Genomic DNA, 26414 nt, shown 5'->3' with positions numbered 1-26414 from the left:
AATGATAGATGTGTGTATGTATGATGTGTGGGAGGGTAAAGCATATAGCATGGTTATTTTTGAGGGTTAATATTCAGGGGCACAGTGTGTGTCAGGATTATATTCAGGGGGTACTGTAGGTGGCAGTATTATATTCAGGGGGAACAGTAGGTGGCAATATTATATTCAGGGGGTACAGTGGGTGACCGTATTATATTCAGGGGCACAGTGTGTGACAGTATTATATTCAGGGGCACAGTGTGGCAGGATTATATTTAGATGGTACAGTGTGTGGTTGTGTTATATTCATAGAGTACAGTGTGTGGCAGGATTATATTCATAGAGTATAGTATGTGGCAGTATTATATTCAGAGAGCACAGTGTGTGGCAGTATTATATTCAGGGGTACAGTGTGTGACAGGATTATATTCAGGGGGAACAGTAGGTGGCAGTATTATATTCAGGGGGTACAGTGGGTGGCAGTATTATATTCAGGGGGTACAGTGGGTGGCAGTATTCAGGGGGTACAGTGGGTGGCAGTGGATGGTAGTTTTATATTCAGGAGGTACAGTAGGTGGCAGTATTATATTCAGGAGGTACAGTAGGTGGCAGTATTATATTCAGGGGGTACAGTGGGTGGCAGTATTATATTCAGCGGGTACAGTGGGTGGCAGTATTCAGGGGGTACAGTGGGTGGCAGTGGATGGTAGTTTTATATTCAGGAGGTACAGTAGGTGGCAGTATTATATTCAGGGGGTACAGTGGGTAGCAGTATTATATTCAAGGGGTACAGTGGGTGACAGTATTCAGGGGGAACAGTGGGTGGTAGTGGATAGTAGTTTTATATTCAGGAGGTACAGTAGGTGGCAGTATTATATGCAGGAGGTACAGTGGATGGTAGTTTTATATTCAGGGGGTGTAGTGAGTGGCAGTATTATATTAAAGGGGTACAGTGGATGGTAGTTTTATATTCAGGGGGTGCAGTGGGTGCCAGTATTGTATTCAGGGGGCACAGTATTTAGCAAAATAATTATGATTATTGTCTACATACAGAGGATGTGGATCAACTGACAATGTGAGGAGCCTATGATGTCCGGATGTCAGACTCTGCAGAGAAGATGAAGCTGGAAGACGTCTTTACCAGATGGAGAAAAAAAGAAAAGACAACCACTTAAAGCTCCCCCAGATAATGATGCAGGCTTAGTTCTCATACACCACTAGTGAATTTATGAAAGTGTTATATTGTGGCACATATAAGGTATTTTTAAAGGTGACTGGAGGATAAGACATGATGAAACAGCAGAATACGGACTGCAGCTCTGGAAGTGACTGGTGGATAAGTTGCAGAGTACCACAAGAATAGTGACTGCAGCTCTGAAGGTGGCTGAAGGATAGAAGAGTGTGGTCACTAGGTGTGTCAGTGTTTGCTCCTATGAGAGGTTGATTTCCACCTGCCTTTTCCTGGAGGGTGGCAGATTCCTGGGAGAGGCTTTCAGCATTGATCCCCGGGAGCCCCCCATTTCCTGAACCAGGCCGACAGGGAGTGAAGAGATAAAACAACCAGCCAGCACTCTGGCCAGTGGGTTGAAGAGAACTGGAGGGGTCTGCAGCAATGTTGATCTTTCTCCCCATGGCGACGGCTGATAGCTGCAAGGATTCCCAGTGCTTGTTGGATGAGACCTACAGCTCAGAATACTCTAGCAACATTACAGAGTCAGCCGGCAAAGCTGCAGGGAGGTTGAGAACCTACCGCATTACAGCTAAATTTGTGGAATATGAAAAGCTGGGAAAGCAACTGAAGGCATTAAGAGAAGATGTGCACTTTGCACAGTACTAAGCTGATAGGGCTGCAGAGAAGAAAAGGGCAGAGTTTTCTGCAAAGGTCAAGTTTCCTGAAATTTGAGGTACCTAGATAAATTTCCCTAGATAGAGCGAAAAGGATGGCAATCCTTGAGGGAAGCAACCTTTTTTGAAAAACTCGGAAATGAGGATTGCCTCGCCTGTATAAATTTCCTTAGCAGCAGAGTGGAAGATAGGGTTGATGGTGCAAGAAATGGGGAGAGTAGTAGTGGCAAAGAAGAGGAAAGTTGAGGTTGTGAAAGTTGATGAGTTGGTGGCGGAAGACTGAGTAGTGATTGGAGACCCCACTAACATCACCCAAAGAGCTCTTCAAACCACCCAGAGACTGATGATGAGGAGTATGGCCTGTCAGATGGAGTATAACTGCAGTATATAATCAGGCCGGAGAATGTGGCTGCAGGAACTGTCCAGAGTTGGAGAAAACCCCTATAGCAAACCTCTCCTGCTCTGGACAGTTCCTGAGACAGACAGAGGTGTCAGCAGAGAGCACTGTGGTCAGACAGAAAATAAATTAAAAAAGAAAAGAACATTCTCTGTAGTAAACAGCAGCTGATAGGTACTGGAAGGATTAAAATATTTTAATAGAAGTAATTTACAAATCTGTATAACTTTCTGGCACCAGTTGATTTAAAATGAATTGTTTTCCACCGGACTACCCCTTTAAGCTTTGAAGAAGATGTGGGTGAAGATGTTCCATAAAAAAAAATAAAAAAAAAAAAAAACTGCAAAAAGACAATAGAACAAAAGTTTTGTTTAAATTTTCTTGCAGCAGTTTTGTTTGGGTGAAAAGTGAATCTGGGCTACTGGTAACTCTCCAGAACCCGTTTCTGTTGTGGAATTGGGCCAGCAAGTAGGACAGAGCTGTAAAAAGATGGTGGAGGAAAGTGCTCCTGCTTGTGCCAGTAGTAGGAGCAGACGAAAGCAGAAGAGCCGGACAGGAAAGTTCAGCTGCAGTTAGCTATGCAAGTTATGCCGCTGGAGGATTAGGGGAGATCCTTACCTCCACTCCCTGTGGAAGGTAACTTGCAACAGCGCCTCCTAGAGTTGCTTAGATAAAAAGATAAATCGATCCATGTAGAGGGGCGGGAGGTCAACCTGTCTTACGGCGGAAACGTAAAACATTTTTAAATAAAGTACAAAATTGCTGCCTTTTTGTCACATCATATTCCAAAATTTTTTTTATAAAAAATGTATTAAACGTTTTATATACATAAATGTGGTATCAATAAAAAGTACAGATCAAGGTGCAAATAATTTGCTCTCATTCCGACGCTTATACGGAAAAATGAAAAAAAGTATTAGGTAGTCAAATTAGAGGGTTTTTAAACGTACTAATTTAGTAAAAAAATGTTGAGATTTTTTTAAAGCGGTACAATAATAGAAAAGTATGTAATCATAGGTATCATTTTAATAGTATTGACCCACAAAATAAAAAAAACATGTCATTTTTACCATAAATTGTACAAAAACGAAACCTTCCAAAATTTGCAAAATTGTGGTTTTCTTTTCAATTTCCCTACACACATATTATTTTTTGGTTGCGCCATACATTTTATGGTAAAACGAGTGATGTCATTACAAAGGACAACTGGTCATGCAAAAAACAAGCCCTCATACTGTGTGGATAAAATTATAAAAGAGTTATGAAAAAACAGAAATGCAAAAAGTCCTTAAGGGGTTAAAAGGATTATTATTATTTTATGAGTCGGCAGGTAATCTTTGGGGGAGACTTTAATAATATCATGAGGTGTCAAGACAAGTGAGGTGCCAAAGACAAGTTGGCTTATAATAGTGTGGCACTGAAAAGCATAGTTAGGGAAGCTCGCCTGAAGGATGCCCACATCTGAAGCCCCCTCTGGCCATGTAGATTTCACCTTAAGCTGCAGGTCTAGGTTAGACAGGTTTTATTTAAAGGGGTACTCCGGTGAAAAACTTCTTATCCCCTATCCAAAAGGATAGGGGATAAGATGTCCGATCTTGGGGGTCCCGCCGCTGGGGACCCCTGCGATCTCCGGTGCGACACCCTGGTCAACCGTGCACAGAGCTAACTCCACTCTGTGCCGGATGACTGGTGACTACAGCTGCCACACCCCCTCCATTCATTTCTATGGGAGAAGGCATGACAGCTACATACTAGCCGTCATGCCCCCTCCCATAGACATGAATGGAGGGGGCTTAGCGTGACATCACGAACACAGAAGCTCCAAGCTCAAAGATTGCGGGGGTCCCTCTGCTGGGGAATAAGATGTTTTTCGCGAGAGTACCCCTTTAAAGGAGGAAGCCATCTCTTCCACATTGTCTGTGTTTGAGGTTGTGTTCTCCGAACACTGTCTAATTTTGTTTTCTTGAATAGTTCAGAAATCCCTCGGATGGGAAAGGGCTTCTGTAGGCTGAACTCATCCCTCCCTAAGGAAGCAAAAGTAACACAGTCCTTTGAGGACATTCTTCAGAGTCCAGTTTCTTTACTGGCTCTATGTAGTAGTAAATGGAAAATATTCAAGAAGTAGGTAGCAAGATTCTTTCGCCAGCTCCCTAACCTCAGGTCCCTGAATAGGTAGTGCCTGTATCAGGGCCTTAGGAGGAAACTAGAACTTCTCTTCTTGAAGGAGGGAGCAGAGAGGATACACTGAGCTAATGTGTTGGGGCATCCGAGTCAAAATAATAAACAGAACTGTACAAAGTCAGAGTACAAGTCAAGAACATAAGGGGTTAACACAATAGCCAACAAACAGGAATATCAAGGAAGGACAGAGCATACTGACAATCAGTAGAGGAACCAGAGACAAATAAACGGAAAGTATGATAAAATGAACAAGAATAATAACAGTATAAATATTAACATCTAAACCAGGATATGCAGGGGATGAACTGGTTGACTAATGGTTAGACATCATACAGGTCAGGACTACCAAAACACAATACACACTAGACAGATATAAGAGAAACTTCAAAAGCCGAACTCCATAACATGGAGTAATACAGGAACTTCAAAAACCAAACTGCATAACATGTGTTACGCCGAGCGCTCCGGGTCCCCGCTCCTCCCCGGAGCGCTCGCTTCACTCTCCCCGCGGCAGCGCTCCGGTCACGTCCTCTGACCCGGGGCGCTGCGATTCCGCTGCCAGCCGGGATGCGATTCGCGATGCGGGTAGCGCCCGCTCGCGATGCGCACCCCGGCTCCCCTACCTGACTCGCTCTCCGTCTGTTCTGTCCCGGCGCGCGCGGCCCCGCTCCCTAGGGCGCGCGCGCGCCGGGTCTCTGCGGTTTAAAGGGCCACTGCGCCGCTGATTGGCGCAGTGGTTCCAATTAGTGTGTTCACCTGTCCACTTCCCTATATCACCTCACTTCCCCTGCACTCCCTTGCCGGATCTTGTTGCCTTAGTGCCAGTGAAAGCGTTCCTTGTGTGTTCCTTGCCAGTGTTTCCAGACCTTCTGCCGTTGCCCCTGACTACGATCCTTGCTGCCTGCCCCGACCTTCTGCTACGTCCGACCTTGCTTTTGCCTACTCCCTTGTACCGCGCCTATCTTCAGCAGCCAGAGAGGTGAGCCGTTGCTAGTGGATACGACCTGGTCACTACCGCCGCAGCAAGACCATCCCGCTTTGCGGCGGGCTCTGGTGAAAACCAGTAGTGGCTTAGAACCGGTCCACTAGCACGGTCCACGCCAATCCCTCTCTGGCACAGAGGATCCACTACCTGCCAGCCGGCATCGTGACAGTAGATCCGGCCATGGATCCCGCTGAAGTTCCTCTGCCAGTTGTCGCTGACCTCACCACGGTGGTCGCCCAGCAGTCACAACAGATAGCGCAACAAGGCCAACAGCTGTCTCAACTGACCGTTATGCTACAACAGTTACTACCACAGCTTCAGCAATCATCTCCTCCGCCAGCTCCTGCACCTCCTCCGCAGCGAGTGGCCGCTCCTGGGATACGCTTATCCTTGCCGGATAAATTTGATGGGGACTCTAAGTTTTGCCGTGGCTTTCTTTCCCAATGTTCCCTGCATCTGGAGATGATGTCGGACCTGTTTCCCACTGAAAGGTCTAAGGTGGCTTTCGTAGTCAGCCTTCTGTCCGGAAAAGCCCTGTCATGGGCCACACCGCTCTGGGACCGCAATGACCCCGTCACTGCCTCTGTACACTCCTTCTTCTCGGAAATCCGAAGTGTCTTTGAGGAACCTGCCCGAGCCTCTTCTGCTGAGACTGCCCTGTTGAACCTGGTCCAGGGTAATTCTTCCGTTGGCGAGTATGCCGTACAATTCCGTACTCTTGCTTCAGAATTGTCCTGGAATAATGAGGCCCTCTGCGCGACCTTCAAAAAAGGCCTATCCAGCAACATTAAAGATGTTCTGGCCGCACGAGAAATTCCTGCTAATCTACATGAACTTATTCACCTAGCCACTCGCATTGACATGCGTTTTTCCGAAAGGCGTCAGGAACTCCGCCAAGATATGGACTCTGTTCGCACGAGGCGTTTCTCCTCCTCGGCTCCTCTCTCCTCTGGTCCCCTGCAATCTGTTCCTGTGCCTCCCGCCGTGGAGGCTATGCAGGTCGACCGGTCTCGCCTGACACCTCAAGAGAGGACACGACGCCGTATGGAGAACCTCTGCCTGTACTGTGCTAGTACCGAACACTTCCTGAGAGATTGTCCTATCCGTCCTCCCCGCCTGGAAAGACGTACGCTGACTCCGCACAAAGGTGAGACAGTCCTTGATGTCTACTCTGCTTCTCCACGTCTTACTGTGCCTGTGCGGATGTCTGCCTCTGCCTTCTCCTTCTCTACAGTGGCCTTCTTGGACTCTGGATCTGCAGGAAATTTTATTTTGGCCTCTCTCGTCAAAAGGTTCAACATCCCGGTGACCAGTCTCGCCAGACCCCTCTACATCAATTGTGTAAATAATGAAAGATTGGACTGTACCATACGTTTCCGCACGGAGCCCCTTCTTATGAGCATCGGATCTCATCATGAGAGGATTGAACTTTTGGTCCTCCCCAATTGCACCTCGGAAATTCTCCTTGGACTTCCCTGGCTTCAACTTCATTCCCCTACCCTGGATTGGTCCACTGGGGAGATCAAGAGTTGGGGGTCCTCTTGTTCCAAGAACTGTCTAAAACCGGTTCCCAGTAACCCTTGCCGTAACTCTGTGGTTCCTCCAGTAACCGGTCTCCCTAAGGCCTATATGGACTTCGCGGATGTTTTCTGCAAAAAACAAGCTGAGACTCTACCTCCTCACAGGCCTTATGATTGCCCTATCGACCTCCTCCCGGGCACTACTCCACCCCGGGGCAGAATTTATCCTCTCTCTGCCCCAGAGACTCTTGCCATGTCCGAATACGTCCAGGAGAATCTAAAAAAGGGCTTTATCCGTAAATCCTCCTCTCCTGCCGGAGCCGGATTTTTCTTTGTGTCCAAAAAAGATGGCTCCCTACGTCCTTGCATTGACTACCGCGGTCTTAATAAAATCACGGTTAAGAACCGCTACCCCTTACCCCTCATCTCTGAACTCTTTGATCGCCTCCAAGGTGCCCACATCTTCACTAAATTGGACTTAAGAGGCGCCTATAACCTCATCCGCATCAGAGAGGGGGACGAGTGGAAAACGGCATTTAACACCAGAGATGGACACTTTGAGTATCTGGTCATGCCCTTTGGACTGTGCAACGCCCCTGCCGTCTTCCAAGACTTTGTCAATGAAATTTTTCGTGATCTGTTATACTCCTGTGTTGTTGTATATCTGGACGATATCCTAATTTTTTCTGCCAATCTAGAAGAACACCGCCAGCATGTCCGTATGGTTCTTCAGAGACTTCGTGACAACCACCTCTATGCCAAAATTGAGAAATGTCTGTTTGAATGCCAATCTCTTCCTTTTCTAGGATATTTGGTCTCTGGCCAGGGACTACAGATGGATCCAGACAAACTCTCTGCCGTCTTAGATTGGCCACGCCCCTCCGGACTCTTTTTGGGGTTCGCCAATTATTACAGGCAATTTATTCCACATTTTTCTACCATTGTGGCTCCTATCGTGGCTTTAACCAAAAAAAATGCTGATCCCAAGTCCTGGCCTCCTCAAGCAGAAGACGCCTTTAAACGACTCAAGTCTGCCTTTTCTTCGGCTCCCGTCCTCTCCAGACCTGACCCTTCCAAACCCTTCCTATTGGAGGTTGATGCCTCCTCAGTGGGAGCTGGAGCTGTTCTTCTACAAAAAAATTCTTCCGGGCATGCTGTCACTTGTGGTTTTTTCTCTAGGACCTTCTCTCCAGCGGAGAGGAACTACTCCATCGGGGATCGAGAGCTTCTAGCCATTAAATTAGCACTTGAGGAATGGAGGCATCTGCTGGAGGGATCAAGTTCTCCTGTTATTATCTACACCGACCACAAGAACCTCTCCTACCTCCAGTCTGCCCAACGGCTGAATCCTCGCCAGGCCCGGTGGTCTCTGTTCTTTGCCCGATTTAATTTTGAGATTCACTTTCGTCCTGCCGATAAGAACATTAGGGCCGATGCTCTCTCTCGTTCCTCGGATGCCTCAGAAGTTGAACTCTCTCCGCAACACATCATTCCACCTGACTGCCTGATCTCCACTTCTCCTGCCTCCATCAGGCAGACTCCTCCAGGAAAGACCTTTGTTTCTCCTCGCCAACGCCTCGGAATCCTCAAATGGGGTCACTCCTCCCATCTCGCAGGTCATGCGGGTATCAAGAAATCTGTGCAACTCATCTCCCGCTTCTATTGGTGGCCGACTCTGGAGACGGATGTTGTGGACTTTGTGCGAGCCTGCACTATCTGTGCCCGGGATAAGACTCCTCGCCAGAAGCCCGCTGGTTTTCTTCATCCTCTGCCTGTCCCCGAACAGCCTTGGTCTCTGATTGGTATGGATTTTATTACTGATTTACCCCCTTCCCGTGGCAACACTGTTATTTGGGTGGTCGTTGATCGATTCTCCAAAATGGCACATTTCATCCCTCTTCCTGGTCTTCCTTCTGCGCCTCAGTTGGCTAAACAATTTTTTGTACACATTTTTCGTCTTCACGGGTTGCCTACGCAGATTGTCTCGGATAGAGGCGTCCAATTCGTGTCTAAATTCTGGAGGGCTCTCTGTAAACAACTCAAGATTAAATTAAATTTTTCTTCCGCATATCATCCCCAGTCCAATGGACAAGTAGAAAGGATTAACCAGATCTTGGGTGATTATTTGCGACATTTTGTTTCCTCCCGCCAGGATGACTGGGCAGATCTCCTCCCATGGGCCGAATTCTCGTATAACTTCAGGGTCTCTGAGTCTTCCTCCAAATCCCCATTTTTCGTGGTGTACGGCCGTCACCCTCTTCCCCCCCTCCCTACTCCCTTGCCCTCTGGTCTGCCCGCTGTGGATGAAATTTCTCGTGACCTTTCCATCATATGGAGAGAGACCCAAAATTCTCTCTTACAGGCTTCATCACGCATGAAGAAGTTCGCGGATAAGAAAAGAAGAGCGCCCCCCGTTTTTTCCCCTGGAGACAAGGTATGGCTCTCCGCTAAATATGTCCGCTTCCGTGTCCCTAGCTACAAGTTGGGACCACGCTATCTTGGTCCTTTCAAAATTTTGTGTCAAATTAATCCTGTCTCTTATAAACTTCTTCTTCCTCCCTCTCTTCGTATCCCTAATGCCTTTCACGTCTCTCTTCTCAAACCACTCATCCTCAACCGTTTTTCTCCCAAATCTGTTCCTCCCACTCCTGTTTCCGGCTCCTCGGACATCTTCTCGGTCAAAGAAATTTTAGCTGCCAAAAAGGTCAGAGGAAAAAATTTTTTTTTAGTGGACTGGGAGGGTTGTGGTCCTGAAGAGAGATCCTGGGAACCTGAGGACAACATCCTAGACAAAAGTCTGCTCCTCAGGTTCTCAGGCTCTAAGAAGAGGGGGAGACCCAAGGGGGGGGGTACTGTTACGCCGAGCGCTCCGGGTCCCCGCTCCTCCCCGGAGCGCTCGCTTCACTCTCCCCGCGGCAGCGCTCCGGTCACGTCCTCTGACCCGGGGCGCTGCGATTCCGCTGCCAGCCGGGATGCGATTCGCGATGCGGGTAGCGCCCGCTCGCGATGCGCACCCCGGCTCCCCTACCTGACTCGCTCTCCGTCTGTTCTGTCCCGGCGCGCGCGGCCCCGCTCCCTAGGGCGCGCGCGCGCCGGGTCTCTGCGGTTTAAAGGGCCACTGCGCCGCTGATTGGCGCAGTGGTTTCAATTAGTGTGTTCACCTGTCCACTTCCCTATATCACCTCACTTCCCCTGCACTCCCTTGCCGGATCTTGTTGCCTTAGTGCCAGTGAAAGCGTTCCTTGTGTGTTCCTTGCCAGTGTTTCCAGACCTTCTGCCGTTGCCCCTGACTACGATCCTTGCTGCCTGCCCCGACCTTCTGCTACGTCCGACCTTGCTTTTGCCTACTCCCTTGTACCGCGCCTATCTTCAGCAGCCAGAGAGGTGAGCCGTTGCTAGTGGATACGACCTGGTCACTACCGCCGCAGCAAGACCATCCCGCTTTGCGGCGGGCTCTGCTGAAAACCAGTAGTGGCTTAGAACCGGTCCACTAGCACGGTCCACGCCAATCCCTCTCTGGCACAGAGGATCCACTACCTGCCAGCCGGCATCGTGACAACATGGAGGAATCCGGGTCAAGATTCTAAACAGGAATACTAAATATTGAATACTGGACTTACAACTGGATAGACTAAACAGACTCCAAGTAAAACTTCAAAACCAAACTCCATAACATGGATGAATACAGGTCAAAATACTAAACAGGAATACTAAATATTGAACACTGCAATAAGAACAAGAGCTATGCAGGACTGATATAAGAACTAAACAGAATACAATCTGAACACGGGTCTAACCAAGGTACATCAAATATATACAAAGCATAACACTAAAACCCTGAACACAGTACAAACATCAAAAGGCAAAAATCCAGATACAAGAATAGAGAAGAAGAAGCCATGGCTGAACTCAGGATACATGAGGCCAGACTAATGTGCTATGAAAATATAGTGCAAACATAGTGTAAACACTATGGGGTCTAATTAACCCAACCCGGGAGCCTATTGGCTGGAAACATTAACACCACCCTGACCAAACACAAAGCATGTGTTACACCATGCACTCCGGCCTCACACACTGGCCGTGAACACATGGTCCCCTTATCTTCTGCTGCTGACGGGGCTGGGACTCGCATCGCCGTTACCCTCTACCTTTTATCTCATAACATTTTGACCGCCTGCGTGGTGCTAAGGTCTTCTCCAAGTATACGACAGCACAGGTGTGATCTTCTCTACACCTGTGTTGTCGTATACCTAGATGACATCCTGATCTTCTCTTCCAACTTAGAGGGGCATCGTACTCATGTTCGTCTGGTTCTTCAGCGACTACGGAAGAATCATCTCTACGCCAAACTGGAGAAATGTCTGTTCGAGAAATCTTGTCTTCCGTTTCTTGGCTACATTGTCTCTCATCAGGGCCTGCAGATGGATCCAGATAAGTTGTCTGCAGTATTGGATTGGCCTCGTTCCTCGGGCCTACGTGCGATTCAATGCTTTCTGGGATTCGCTAACTATTATGGTCAGTTTATCCCACAATTTTCATCCTTGGTTGCTCCTATTGTGGCTCTCACTAAAAAGGCATCTAATCCTAAATCTTGGCCTCGAGAGGCTGAAGATGCATTCTCCCGTTTACAGTCTGCGTTTGCCTCTGCTCCCGTGCTTACAAGACCTGATCCACAGAGGCCCTTTGCTTTGGAGGTTGATGCCTCATCTATTGGAGCGGGTGCCGTCCTCACTTAGAAAAACACCAAGGGCAAGAGTGTAACTTGTGGGTTCTTCTCCAAGGCTTTCTCTCCTGCTGAGAGGAATTACTCCATTGGAGATCGTGAACTCCTTGCTATCAAGCTAGCTTTGGAGGAATGGCGACATCTATTGGAAGGTTCTTCTCATCCGGTCAGCATCTACTCTGATCATAAGAATCTTCTATACCTTCAGTCTGCTCAGCGTTTTAACCCCTGCAAGGCAAGAGGGTCACTGTTCTTTTCCAAGTTCAACTTCTTCGTTCACTTCCGTCCAGCAGACAAGAACATCAGGGCTGATGCTCTCTCCAGGTCCTCTGACATCATTGGTTCGGACTCTACGCCTAGGCATATTATTCCTCCTGACCGTTTGATTCCTGCCGCTCCTGCCGAGATTCAGCAAGTTCCCCCGGGAAAATTCTTTGTGCCCACCAGATTGAGACGCAAGGTACTGAAATGGGGTCATTCTTCCTTGACAGCAGGACATCCTGGAATATGCAAGACCATACTTCATATTTCCCGGCACTGCTGGTGGCCCCATCTTGAACGTGATGTTTCTCATTTTGTTCGGTACTGTGTAACTTGTGCCCGTGACAAAACTCCTCGGCAAAGACCTGCAGGACTCTTACAGCCTTTACCCATTCCAGAGACTCCCTGGTCCCATATCGCTATGGATTTCATCACTGATTTGCCACCTTCTTATAATAACACTGTAATCTGGGTCGTGGTAGATCGGTTTTCCAAGATGGCTCATTTCATTCCTCTACCAGGTCTTCCTTCTACTCCGCAGCTGGCGAAGTACTTCTTGTTGCTTGTCTTTCAATTACATGGTCTTCCACAGCATATAGTTTCGGATCGAGGGGTGCAGTTTGTCTCTAAGTTCTGGCAAGCCCTTTGTAACCGTCTGGACATCAATTTGGACTTCTTGTCGGCCTCGGTGTGCCTGCTGTTGATGAGCTGGTCTGTGACTTCTCCACCATCTGGCAACAGACCCGACAGTCGTTGTCCCTAGCTTCTTCACACATGAAGGCGCAAGCGGATTAAAGTAGAAGACCTCCTCCGTCCTTCTCTCCTGGTGACATGGTGTGGCTTTCATCCAAATACATCCGCTTCAAGATCCCCTGTTACAATCTCAGTCCCTGCTACCTTTGTCCCTTCCAGATTCTACAAAAGATCAATCCTGTCTCCTACAAACTCTGTCTACCTGCTACGTTACATATTCCCAACTCCTTCCACGTCTCTCTCCTCAAGCCTCTTGTCGTAAACCAGAATCCTGTCCCAACACCTGTCTCCGGCTCACAGTTAAACAGATTCTTGCTGCAAAAACTGTGAGAGGTAAACAATTTTTTTTGGTCGTTTTGGAGGGTTACGGTCCTGAGGAGAGATCTTGGGAACCTGAGGAGAATATCCTGGACCGTGACCTTCTCAGGAGTTTTCTCTCTCGTAATAGGAGGGGAAGACCAATGCGCTCCTGCCTCACACGCATGGTCCTTCTGCTGCGGACGGGGCTGGTACTCGCATCGCAGGACGCGCCCACATGCGAGCCTCAGTCCGTCACTCTCCGGATGTTTCTCTTGCCTCTGCCTCCACCTCTCTGCTCGGCGCACGTGTCCCCATCCCTTGGGGCGTGCGCGTGCTGGAGCTTTAAGATTTAAAGGGCCAGTACGCTCATTAGTGTAATCACCTGTGGCTTGTTTTTAAATTCCTCCACCCTCCTCAGTTCTCTGCCGAATCTTTGTTGCCTTGTGCCCTAGAGAAAGCGTTCCTTTGTATTGCATTGCTGTGTACCAGATCTCCTGCTCTTGTGACTTGACCTTGCTCCTTTGCCAACAGCCTACTGAACTCCTGCTACGTCCCGACTATGCTACGGTGCCGCCTGCCCTGACCTACTGCTATCCTGACTACAAGTTGCCTCATCCCTCCTGTGCCTCGCATCTACTCAGCCAGGGGTAGCGACCTGGGTGTTGCCTGCAGCTGCAAGACCATCCTGACCAGCGGCACCTTAGACTTCGCTCCCTGGTATGGTCCGAGTCATCTGCCACACAGGTCGAGCGGATCCACATATACCGAAGTTCCTGTCTTCAGAAATGTTAGTGTTACAGCATGCATAAACTGGTCCGGCATGAAAAGCAGGTGTGAATACACACCAACACAGAAAAACACTGGATACAGATATTACAGCTTCTGGCTAAGATACTGTTTAATAGGTTAGTGCAGTTTGCACCACAGCTCCTTTTAGAGGCTTAGGATTTCTTGGTTAAAGGCCAAAGCACCTCAAGTGCTGTCCTTAATGTCAGGGAGGCAGTGTGGGTCTTTGGAAATGGTACATGCTGTCATTGAATCAATCAAAAGCTTATGATCAGGTAATTTATGAGTACCTTTGATCTGCACTTCTGAGGTATTGCCTGCCAGCGAAGTTTGTATATTGGCTAAAGACCATGCATGCTTGGGCAGAGAGTTTACCGCTGGTGAACGGTTGGTCTGGACACTCTTTTAAGGTCAGGTCTGGTGTTCACAAGGCTGTCCTTTGAGCCTGCTGCTATATGTGTTCGTAATTCACCTACTCCTTAGGATAGTTTATCGTTAGTCATTGGTGATAATCAGGATGACCTTGGGAGAGCCTGGGGAGAGTGGTAGTGCATGCTGACACCATAACTATAAGAGGAGGAAAACATTTTGATGTTGGAAGTAAAGCACTATTCAGAGTCATCTGGGTCCAGGATCAACCCAGATAAGTTTGAATTTCTCTGGCAGGGGACAAGATTCTGCAAAATTCCTAAGCATTACATTTGGCCAGGGTGACTTATCCACTAAAAACTAGAATGGTAGGCTAAAGCATGCTACTCGGAAGGTGGACCAACGAAAAGGGTGGTCTTTGTCCCTAGGGGAAAGGGTGCACCTGATTAAATTGTACCTGTTCCCTTTGTTTATCTACCTGGAAGCATTTGTGTCTTGCCAGAGGCTTACTGTCCAAGGATCTACAGCCTGTTCTGGAGGGACCTGCGGCTAATACAGGACATCACCGATCGCGGTGATGCCCTGTATTAACCCTTCAGGCGTGGCGATCAAAGCTGACCGCCGCATCTGAAGCGAAAGTGACACTAACTCGGCTGCTCAGTCGAGCTGTCCGGGACCGCTGCGGTGAAATTGCGGCGTTCCGAACAGCTTACAGGACACCGGGAGGGACCATACCTGCCTCCTCGGTGTCTGCTCCGTGCTGGGATCCCCTGCATGGCCGGTGCTCTCTTTCGTCGTCATCACGTCGTCGGGCACACCGTCCTGCCATCCAATAGGAGCAGCGTGGGTAGCGACGTGATGGCGGTGACAGAGAGTGAGGATACCGGGCAGCAGAGATGTTCCAGAGCGACGGGGACGCGGCGACAGCGATAGAGGGCTACATCCAGGGCAGCGGTGATGGGTCCGGAGCTGCGGGGACATGTGAGTATTACCTCCTATACCAGTGGTCTTCAACCTGCGGACCTCCAGATGTTGCAAAACTACAACCCCTGGCATTCCCGGACAACCAACGGCTGTCCGGGCATGCTGGGAGTTGTAGTTTTGCAACATCTTGAGGTCCGCAGGTTGAAGGTTCAGAATCTTGTTTTTCTAGATTTTCAGCCTTTAAAATTGGGTGCGTCTTACATGCCGGAGCGTCTTATATGGCGAAAAAGACGGTAATAGGCATCAACAGATTTTCATTGGCTCTGTATTACATGTATCCTTGGATGGCTTAATAGAAACAACGTTTATTTTACCGTCACTATTATGCAAAATTAACATTCTTTTTTCTCTTACAATTTTAAAATATGTATGACAATTTAACACAATTTAAGATGGGATATTTATACAAATAAAAGTATACAGAATATACATTGTTTGTCTCTGATTTTTTATAATGTATGATTAAAGTATGTTTTTTCTATCTATCTCCAGATAGAGGATTTGATACTTTTGGTATTACTTTCATACATCAATTCAAGCTAAATTTTCCCCAGTGGTGCTGTTCGTCCGCCAAGGCAAGCATCCTCAAGCATTACTTTCTTTTAGTTGTTTTCCACAGGCATGGCAACAAGTCTGAGAACAATGATGTGGATTTTAGTAAAACAGAAGTTTTAAGGAGTACCTGTCACCAAACTATAAACTTAATATATTTTTTCTTATATAATTATAAGACACTTTGCTATTTACTTGCTGTTAAAATTCTCAACTTTAATATGTTTTTAATGTGATTTAACCCCTTACGTACGTCCTGGTGAGGTGGTACTTAACGCACCAGGACGTACATTTACGTCCTAAGCATAACCGCGGGCATCGGAGCGATGCCCGTGTCATGCGCGGCTGATCGCAGCCAGGGACCCGCCGGCAATGGCCGACGCCCGCGATCTCGCGGGCGTCCGCCATTAACCCCTCAGGTGCCGGGATCAATACAGATCCCGGCATCTGCGGCAGTGCGCGATTTAAATGAACGATCGGATCGCCCGCAGTGCTGCTGCGGGGATCCGATCATTCATAACGCCGGACGGAGGTCCCCTCTCCTTCCTCCGTCCGGCTCCCGGCGTCTCCTGCTCTGGTCTGTGATCGAGCAGACCAGAGCAGAAGATGACCGATAATACTGATCTGTTCTATGTCCAGATCAGTATTAGCAATCATGGTATTGCTATGAATAGTCCCCTATGGGGACTATTCAAGTGTAAAAAAAAATGTAAAAAAATGTAAAAGTAAAAGTAAAAAAAAAGTGAAAAATCCCCTCCCCCAATAAAAAAGTAAAACGTCCGTTTTTTCCTATTTTACCCCCAAAAAGCGTAAAAAACATTTTTTATAGACATATTTGGTATCGCCGCGTGCGTAAATGTCCGAACTATTAAAATAATATGTTAATGATCCCGTACGGTGAACGGCGTGAACGAAAAAAAAAAAAAAAAGTCAAAAATTCCTACTTTTTTAATACATTTTATTAAAATCATTTAATTAAAAAATTTATTAAAAAATGAGCCCCCATACCGCCGCTTATACGGAAAAATAAAAAAGTTAGAGGTCATCAAAATAAAGGGATTATAAACGTACTAATTTGGTTAAAAAGTTTGAGATTTTTTTTAAGCGCAACAATAATATAAAAGTATATAATAATGGGTACCATTTTAATCGTATTGACCCTCAGAATAAAAAACACATGTCATTTTTACCATAAATTGTACGGCGTGAAAACGAAACCTTCCAAAATTAGCAAAATTGCGTTTTTCGTTTTCATTTCCCCACAAAAATAGTGTTTTTTGGTTGCGCCATACATTTTATGATATAATGAGTTATGTCATTACAAAGGACAACTGGTCACACAAAAAACAAGCCCTCATACTAGTCTGTGGATGAAAATATAAAAGAGTTATGATTTTTAGAAGGCGAGGAGGAAAAAATGAAAACGTAAAAATTAAGTCCTTAAGGCCAAAATGAGTCCTTAAGGGGTTAAAAAAACAGCCGCTAGGTGGCTCTGTTCTGTTTGCTGCCGCAAGTCAAATAGTTAGTTTGGTCTCCCAGCCTGGCAGGAGACCAAACTCAGGAAGTGCATGCGGGGCATGGTAAGGCACAGCTCTTGCAGGCTTCAGTGATGTCACACTTCTGGGGAATGCCCACTTTTTCCTGCTGGGAGCTCACACAATGTTAACAAGGGGAAAGGTATGATACAGAGCTTCTTAGAGCTCTAAAAAAAATTTTTTTAAGGGCAGGAGGGGTATTAGGAGTAGTTAGGAAATATAATATTAGTTAGTTTAGAAAGTATGGTTTAATGACAGGCACTCTTTAATTGTTGGAAATTATTTTATAAAGTGGTATACCCAGTTAACCTTTTAAATGATAATACTGTAGCTTGCTACGAAAAAACAATCATACTACTGTGGCAGCACAGATACACAGAAGGACTCCCTACCAGCACCCCAGAACTTAGCACATTTAGAACCTGGGAACTGTCAGTGGAACTGAGGAAGGCATTAGTGAATGCTGAAACAAGTTGTCCCCAATATCTTAATAAAATTTTCAATGCCCTGTCCTGCTTGAGTCTTTCTTTCCGCTCTGAAGTCTGTGCAGCCCCTCACAAACAGTTTTTTCACTTTACTTACTTATTACTATCAGAAAGGAGAGAGCACAGAGGAGTCCTATCAGACAGGAGAGAGCACAGAGGAGTCCTATCAGACAGGAGAGAGCACAGAGGAGTGCTATCAAACAGAAGAGAGAGCACAGAGGAGTGCTATCAGACAGGAGAGAGAGAGAGTACCGAGGAGTGCTATCAGACAGGAGAGAGCACAGAGGAGTCCTATCAGACAGAAGAGAGCACAGATGAGTACTATCAGACAGGAGAGAGCACAGAGGAGTGCTATCAGACAGGAGTGAGCACAGAGGAGTACTATTAGACAGATGAGTGCTATCAAACAGGAGGAAGCATAGAGGAGTACTATCAGACAGGAGATAGCACAGAGGAGTTCTATCAGACAGGAGAGAGCACAGAGGAGTGCTATCAGACAGGAGAGAGCGCAGAGGAGTCCTATCAGACAGGAGAGAGCACAGAGGAGTGCTATCAGACAGGAGAGAGAGTACAGAGGAGTGCTATCAGACAGGAGAGAGCACAGAGAAGTCCTATCAGACAGGAGAGAGCACAGATGAGTACTATCAGACAGGAGAGAGCACAAAGGAGTGCTATCAGACAGGAGAGAGCACAGAGGAGTACTATTAGACAGGAGAGAGCACAGAGGAGTCCTATCAGATAGGAGAGAGCACAGAGGAGTCCTATCAGAGAGGAGAGAGAGCACAGAGGAGTCCTATCAGATAGGAGAGAGCACAGAGGAGTACTATCAGACAAGAGAGAGCATAGAGGAGTACTATAAGACAGGAGAGAGCACAGAGGAGTGCTATCAGACAGAAGAGAGAGCACAGAGGAGTGCTATCAGACAGGAGAAAGCACAGAGGAATGCTATTAGACAGGAGATAGCACAGAGGAGTACTATCAGACAGGTGAGAGCACAGAGGAGTACTATCAGACAGGAGAGAGCATAGAGGAGTGCTATCAGACAGGAGAGAGCACAGAGGAGTACTATTAGACAGAGGAGTGCTATCAAACAGGAGAAAGCATAGATGAGTACTATCAGACAGGAGAGAGCACAGAGAAGTCCTATCAGATAGGAGAGAGCACAGGGGAGTCCCATCAAACAGGAGAGAGCACAGAGGAGTCCTATCAGAGAGGAGAGAGCACAGAGGAGTACTATCAGACAGGTGAGATCACAGAGGAGTACTATCAGACAAGAGAGAGCATAGAGGTGTACTATAAGACAGGAGAGAGCACAGAGGAGTGCTATCAGACAGGAGAGAGCACAGAGGAGTGCTATCAGACAGGAGAAAGCACAGAGGAATGCTATTAGACAGGAGATAGCACAGAGGAGTACTATCAGACAGGTGAGAGCACAGAGGAGTACTATAACACAGGAGAGAGCATAGAGGAGTACTATCAGACAGGAGAGAGCACAGAGGAGTGCTAGTCCACCCTTAATTACTGGACTTTATCCATGCCTGTGCTTCAGCTTGGACAAAGCCATGATTTTATAAGCCATGATTTCTATAAAAAAAAGGAAATCAAATTTTCTTATAAAGTATATTAGAAAGGTTAATGTTTTGCCAAGATGTACAACATATAAAAAGATTTTGTATGTGACAGTACCCATTTAAGCAAATAGTCAAAGAGGAGGGGCCATGTTGTTCAAGAGTAACATCCTGGTAACAGCCTCCTTGCTTATCCTTACCTTCTAGCCCCACCTTGACTGATGTACAGGGCTTTGTATGTCAGTCAAGGAAGGACTAGGAGGTGAGAGTGAATAACAAAGTGTGACAGACTGTGGCACTTGAGAAATTTGGCTCACCTCCTTGACATTTATCTAAAGAATAAAAAGGGAATTTTTATGTTAGGCGACCATCATCAGCTCCAGAAAAGGTAGAGTTTGCCATTTAAGTTAACCGTTATCCAATTAGGTCCGCAGCTCTTAACAGCAAATACAGTTGTCTTCTAGACTGAACTCATTTTGTGACTAAAGCTACCCTTACTGTATTCCCTTAATGTACTCTAATAGTGTATGAGGGAAACCTGAAAATCTACTGCTAGCAAGAAAGACTTAACACACTGTTGGAATCAGAGCACTTGAGGCAACAAAGTGATATAAAAACTCTTTTTCTTTGGACTGACCACATGGCTTATTAAAGACCTTCTATTGCTCTAGCCATTTGTTTTTGAGGGTTTTTATTACAGTTTTGCAATCAGTACAAATATTATAGCAACAATTTGTCATGTCCTAAAGAGCTTGTGTCACAAACTTAAAGGGGTTATCCACCATAAGGTGATTTTAGTACTTAGCTGCCAGACAGTAATGGACATGCTAAGGAAGGATCTGTGCTTGTCTTGGAGCTAAATGGCTGTGTTGTGAGTCCACTGTAATGCTTCTGCTTTCTTTTTGTGAAATTGCTATTTCCTGTTGGAGTCCCCCTCCCCCCACCCCCAACTACAAGTCTCAGGATCCCTTGTTTGTAAGTGTGAGATCACTTTTCTTCCTCCACACATGAGCCACCCTACCCATTTCAGCACATCTGACCTGTGTTGTATGCTGTACTGTGCTGAAAACTACAATTCCCTGCAGCCCTGTGGAGAATGAACTCACTCCCACCCAGTGGTTGCTTCACCTATTAAAACTCAGACAGGCTCCCTTTCATCACCTAACTAGTGATGTAATGTTTTCGGTCGCACTAAAACCTAGAAAAACACAAATTTTGTATGCGGCTAAAAATGAACTTCAAAGCAAAGATCACATAAGAATTGCGAGACCAGCCATCATACACAGGTACAGACACTATATTTTGAACTACATTAACTTTACAGCCCAAGGGCCCGGCCAGGTACAAGGCCCACCACCGCCACTGCTACTGGGGATCCGGGACACTTCTCCTGGATCCCCAGGCAGACAGCGCTGCTTTTTCAGCATGCGTGCTGCGGCCCACACAGAGACGAGACGTTACCTGCTGCCTAGTGGACCCTGCTGCCTAGTGCAGACACCAATGATGTCCCTCATCAGCACCTGCACTGTGAAGGAAGAAGAACGCAGGCCCCTGCTGCCAGAGCAGGAGAAGATCGCTGCGTGGGACAAGTGAGAATATGTTTTGTTTTTTTTTAAACTTTTTTTTTTATTTCAACTTGGAGGGGCCCCCATGGCCCCCCAATGGACCTGGCTGCTGCCCCAATAAATCTGGCTGCCCAGCTATATAATTAATCTTGGAGTGGCTCCCCCCCATACCTGGCTGCACTCTCCCCCAATAAACATGGCTGCTCCCCTATATATTTCAACTTGGAGAGGGCCCCCCTATACCTGGCTCCCCCATCCCCAATACATGGCTTCCCCCTCCCCTATACCTTGCTCCCCCTATTCCTGGCTTCCCCCCTCCCAAATTCCTGACTGCCCCCCAACCAATAAACCTGGCTGCCCCCCCCCTATACCTGGCTGCACCCCCATACCTGGCTGCACCCCCATACCTGGCTGTCTCCCCCATACCTGGTACCTGGCTGCCTCTCAATAAACCTGTCTCCCCCCCCTCCATAAACCTAGCTGCCCCCCTTCCCATATACCTGGCTGCTCCCCCCATATACCTGGCTGCCCCTCCCCCACCCCCCCAATAGACCCGGCTGCCTAACCGAACCATTTCTTGCCACTGCCTCCTATCAGAATGTGCTTTGAGTTGTATATATATTTATCAGTGTTTTCCAAACATTGTGTTGCATGCTTTTGCTAAACTAAAACTCTCAGCATACTTGGACAGTCTTTGGCTGTCTGGTCATGCTGGGAGTTATAGTTTTAAAAACTCTAGCTGCACACTGTTTTTTAAATACTTATACAGTCCACGATGCAATACAAAGCAGGGAGGCGGAGGAAATGCTCCCTGGACGATTTTGCGTGAAGGCGGAGCCAAAAAATGGTTCAGAGGGCTGAGGATAGGAGCTGACACAAAATCAGCCGGGGCACTTAAAAATCCCTCATAGCAGCATTATAACAGTTTGAGGGCTATAGAATGGGGATTGTGTAGAGGAGGGGCCGGCACTGGAAAAATACAGAGTCTAATATGTTTGTCCTGCAGATGCTGAAGAGATGAGTTTTGGATGGAAGAAGTCATCATGGCGGTCTGATCAAGAGAGAGAAGAGAAGAAAAGAAAAAAGGACGATGCTGATCAGAAATTATGTCTGTGAGTTCCCTAGATGAAACTGATATCACATATATGGTGTATTATTGGTCATGGAAAATTATTTTCTTTTTTATTTTGTGTGTGGGGGTGGGCAGGGGGCCCTTGTTTTATTTGGTCCGGGGGCCCTGAGTGTTGTCAGTCCACCCCTGCCTTTAGCACAGTCAAAGAAAATCCTGAAATACCCCTTTAATAATACACAACACAATAAAGTTATATGTGTGGGGCCATTAACAACCAAATGTCACCAAGAACTAGAGACACCATTAAGTATAACAAATCAGTCCAACCTGAGGGGATCGTAAAAGAGAGATTAGTGGTAAAAGGATCCCTGTTTTCCAAATAAGTGAAAAACCCAGTGGTGGAAATGGCACGTACCAAGCTTGTAGGGCATTTATCATCTTTGGCGGGAAAACACCTTTAAATAATTGCTATTTTTTTTTACTTTGTAGTCCATATTTATATCACATCATGAATACAAAAACTAAATATTAAGATACAAAGAAGCCATAAACTTTTAATAGTTGAATTCATTACTCAGGAATTGTCTACAGACATGTGAAGGATGTTCTTAAGGGGCTAAACCAGAGGGTATTACAAAGTGTACACTGTCTCCGCCTATTCGTAGAATTGTTCTGCTGAGAGGAAATCTCCATATATCATTTTGTTCTCAGCCAAAGGGCAACACACAGAGAATGGAGGAAAACGCTGATTGGCGGAACAAAACCAATATTCAGAGATTCCCTGACAATAGCCCCCATTAAAGGTTTTCATTTATCTACATATCTTCTCATATTGGCTGTCATAAAAACCGTATGTTACATATTTGCTGAGACAAAAGCGACAAGAGGGCTCAAGGTCAGAGCAAGAGAGAGCAGATTGGCTTTCCAGCTGGAGGAACAGAGATTAAAACGACACAGTTTCAATCACTAATCCCATCTGCTTAACGTCAAAACATTCCACCAATTCCCAAAGACAATCTTCAGTACGGAGTGCCCTCTAAGCCAGACACGACTAGATGCTTATTAGAGGCAGAAGTCTAGACTAGCAGTCAGTGTGCCAGCCTGGCACTGTAACAGAACAATGGAAACACAAAGCTTAGTACAATGCCAGGGGCATTGCCGGATCTAAACATATCTGGGGCATGGGCCTCAAGACATGCTTTGCCAGCGCCTCCCCTTCCCTCACAAAATAAATAAATAAATACATACACCCACATATATATATATTGTCAGGATTCGGCAGGCTGGAGGTGGATCCTCTGTGTCAGAGAGGGATTGGAGTGGACCGTACCGGTGGACCGGTTCTAAGTTGTTGCTGGTTTTCACCAGAGCCCGTCGCAAAGCAGGATGGTCTTGCTGCGGCGGTAGCAACCAGGTCGTGTCCACCGGTAACTGCTCAACCTCACTGACTGCTGAGAGTGGCGCGGTACAGGAGGACTAGACAGAGGCGAGGTCAGACGTAGCAGAAGGTCAGGGCCGGCGGCAAGGTTCGTAGTCAAGGGCATCTGGTAAGGTCTGGTAACACTGGTAAGGGCATACACAGAAACGCTTTCACTAGGCACTAAGGCAACAAGATCCGGCAAGTACAGGAAGGGGAAGTGGGTTTAAATAAGCCTGAGCAGATGGGAGCTAATTACACTGATTGGGCCAGGCACCAATTAGTGGTGCACTGGCCCTTTAAATCTTAGAGAGCCGGCACGCTCGCGCCAGGACGTGACAGCCAGGGAACGGGACAGGTGAGTAGATTGGGATGCGACCCGTGAGCGGGCGCGTCCCGCTATGCGGAAAGCATCCCCGCCGGCAGTGACAGTGCAGCGCTCCCGGTCAGCGGGTCTGACCAGGACGCTGCAGAGAGGAGAACGCCGCGAGCGCTCCGGGGAGGAGCAGGGAACAGGAGCGCTCGGCGTAACATATATATATATATATATACATACATATATACAGCATCGCTATAAAACAACTTATAAAAGACAGGTGTAGATACATCCTCTTGAGTATTCTTTTACATATTACTTTATTATGAACTCAGATATGCTAGCCCTGTCCCAAAATAATTAGTACAGTATTAACAACAGTGTATTTCTGCAAAATACACATAGTAATAGTGCTTTACAAGGGCCGAATAATCCCTCGACACCATGATTACCATATCATATACTGTATCTATTGCAAATATTAATAAAGTTAAAAGGGTATTCTGGAGGAAAACTAATTTTTTTTTTTTTTTCCAAATCAACTGGTGCTAGAAAGTTAAACAAATTTGTAAATTACCTCTATTAAAATATCTTAACTCTTCCCGGACTTATCAGCTGCTGTATACTACAGAGGAAGTTGAGTTGTTCTTTTCTGTCTGAATACAGTGCTCTCTGCTGACACCTCTGTTCATTTTAGGAACTCACCAATGTAGGAGAGGTTTGCTATGGGGATTTGTTCCTGTTCTGGACAGTTCCTGAAACAGACAGAGGTGTCAGCAGAGAGCACTGTGGTCAGACAGAGAAAACAACTCAACTTCCTCTGTTGCATACAGCAGCTGATAAGTACTGGAAGGATTATTATTTTTTTAATAGAAGTAATTTACAAATCTGTTCTCTAAAGTGCCTATAGAGCGGTAGACACTAGTATAATATAGGAGCTTTGCAGCCCATATACCCAATCTGGGTGAGATGTTTACCCCTTCTCTGGAACTGTGCCAGCCACATTTTCTTAACTCCTTAGGGACGGAGCCCATTATAACCCTAAGGACCGGAGCATTTTTTGCAATTCTGATACTGTCACTTTAAGCATTAATAACTCTGAGACGCTTTTACTTTTCATTCTGATTCCGAGATAGTTTTTTCCTGACATATTCTACTTCATGTTAGTGGTAAATTTTTGTCGATACTTGCCTCATTTCTTGGTGAAAAATTCCAAAATTTGATGAAAAAATTTAAAATTTAGCATTTTTCTAACTTTGAAGCTCTCTGCTTGTAAGGAAACAGACATTCCAAATGAATGATATATTGATTCACAAATACAATATGTCTATGTTTGCATCATAAAGTTGATATGTTTTTACTTTTCGAAGACATCAGAGGGCTTCAAACTTCAGCAGCAATTTTCCAATTTTTCACAAAATTTTCTAAATCGGAATATTTCAGGGACCAGTTCAGTTTTGAAGTGGATTTGAAGGGCCTTCTTATTAGAAATACTCCATAAATTACCCCATTATAAAAACTGCACCACTCAAAGTATTCAAAAGGACATTCAGAAAGTTTGTTAACCCTTTAGGTGTTTCACAGGAATAGCAGCAAAGTGAAGGAGAAAATTCAAAATCTTCATTTTTTACACTCGCATGTTCTTGTAGACCCAGTTTTTGAATTTTTACAAGGGGTAATAGGAGAAAAAGCCCCCCAAGATTTGTAACCTCATATGTGTATGTCAAGAGTTCGGAGGGCGCAGTAGAGTGCACAGAAGGGAAGGAGCAACAATGGGATTTTGGAGAGTGAGTTTTTCTGAAATGGTTTTTGGGGGGCATGTCACATTTAGGAAGCCCCTATGGTGCCAGAACAGCAAAAAAAAAAACACATGGCTTACTATTTTGGAAACTACGCCCCTCAATGCACGTAAAAAGGGGTCCAGTGAGCCTTAATAATCCACAGGTGTTTGACGACTTTTCGTTAAAGTCGGATGTGTAAATCTGCACTAAAGTGCAGTTTTTTCCCCCAAATTTACCATTTGTACAAAGGGTAATGGAAGAAAATGCCCCCCAATATTTGTAATCCCATCTCTTCTGAGTATGGAAATACCCCATATTAGGGCATAAAATGCTCTGTGGGCAAACTAGAATGCTCAGAAGAGGAGGAGTCACATTTGGCTTTAGGAAAGCAAATTTTGCTGAAATGGTTTTTGGGGGGCATGTCACATTTAGGAAGCCCCTATGGTGCAAGAACAGCACAAAATACCCACATGGCATACTATTTTGGAAACTACACCCCTCAAGGCACGTAACAAGGAGTACAGTGAGCCTTAACACCCCACAGGTGATTGACAAACTTTTGTTAAAGTTGGACGTAAAAATGAAAATTTTTATTTTTAACACTGAAATTCTGGTGTTACCCAAAACTTTTCATTTTCACAAGGAGTAATAGGAGAAAATGCCATACAAAATGTGCAACCCCATTTCTCTCAATTAAGGAAATACCTCATATGTGTATGTAAAGTTTTCTCTGGGTGCACTAGAGGGTTCAGAAGGGAAGGAGCAACATTTAGCTTTTGGAGAGCGAATTTTGCTGAAATGGTTTTTGGGGGCATGTCGCATTTAGGTGCAGTGAGCATTTATACCCCTCTGGCATTTGACAGATCTTTGGAACAGTGGGCTGTGCAAATGAAAAATTTTATTTTTCATTTTTACGGACGACTGTTCAAAAAATCTGTCAGACACCTGTGGGGCGTAAATGCTCACTGTACCCCTTGTTACATTCTGTGAGGGGTGTAGTTTCCAAAATGGGGTCACATGTGGAGGGGGTCCACTGT

This window comes from Hyla sarda, chromosome 10 (genome assembly GCF_029499605.1).
Source record: "Hyla sarda isolate aHylSar1 chromosome 10, aHylSar1.hap1, whole genome shotgun sequence".
Taxonomy (NCBI): Eukaryota; Metazoa; Chordata; class Amphibia; order Anura; family Hylidae; genus Hyla; species Hyla sarda.
This window is presented reverse-complemented; position numbering follows the sequence as displayed.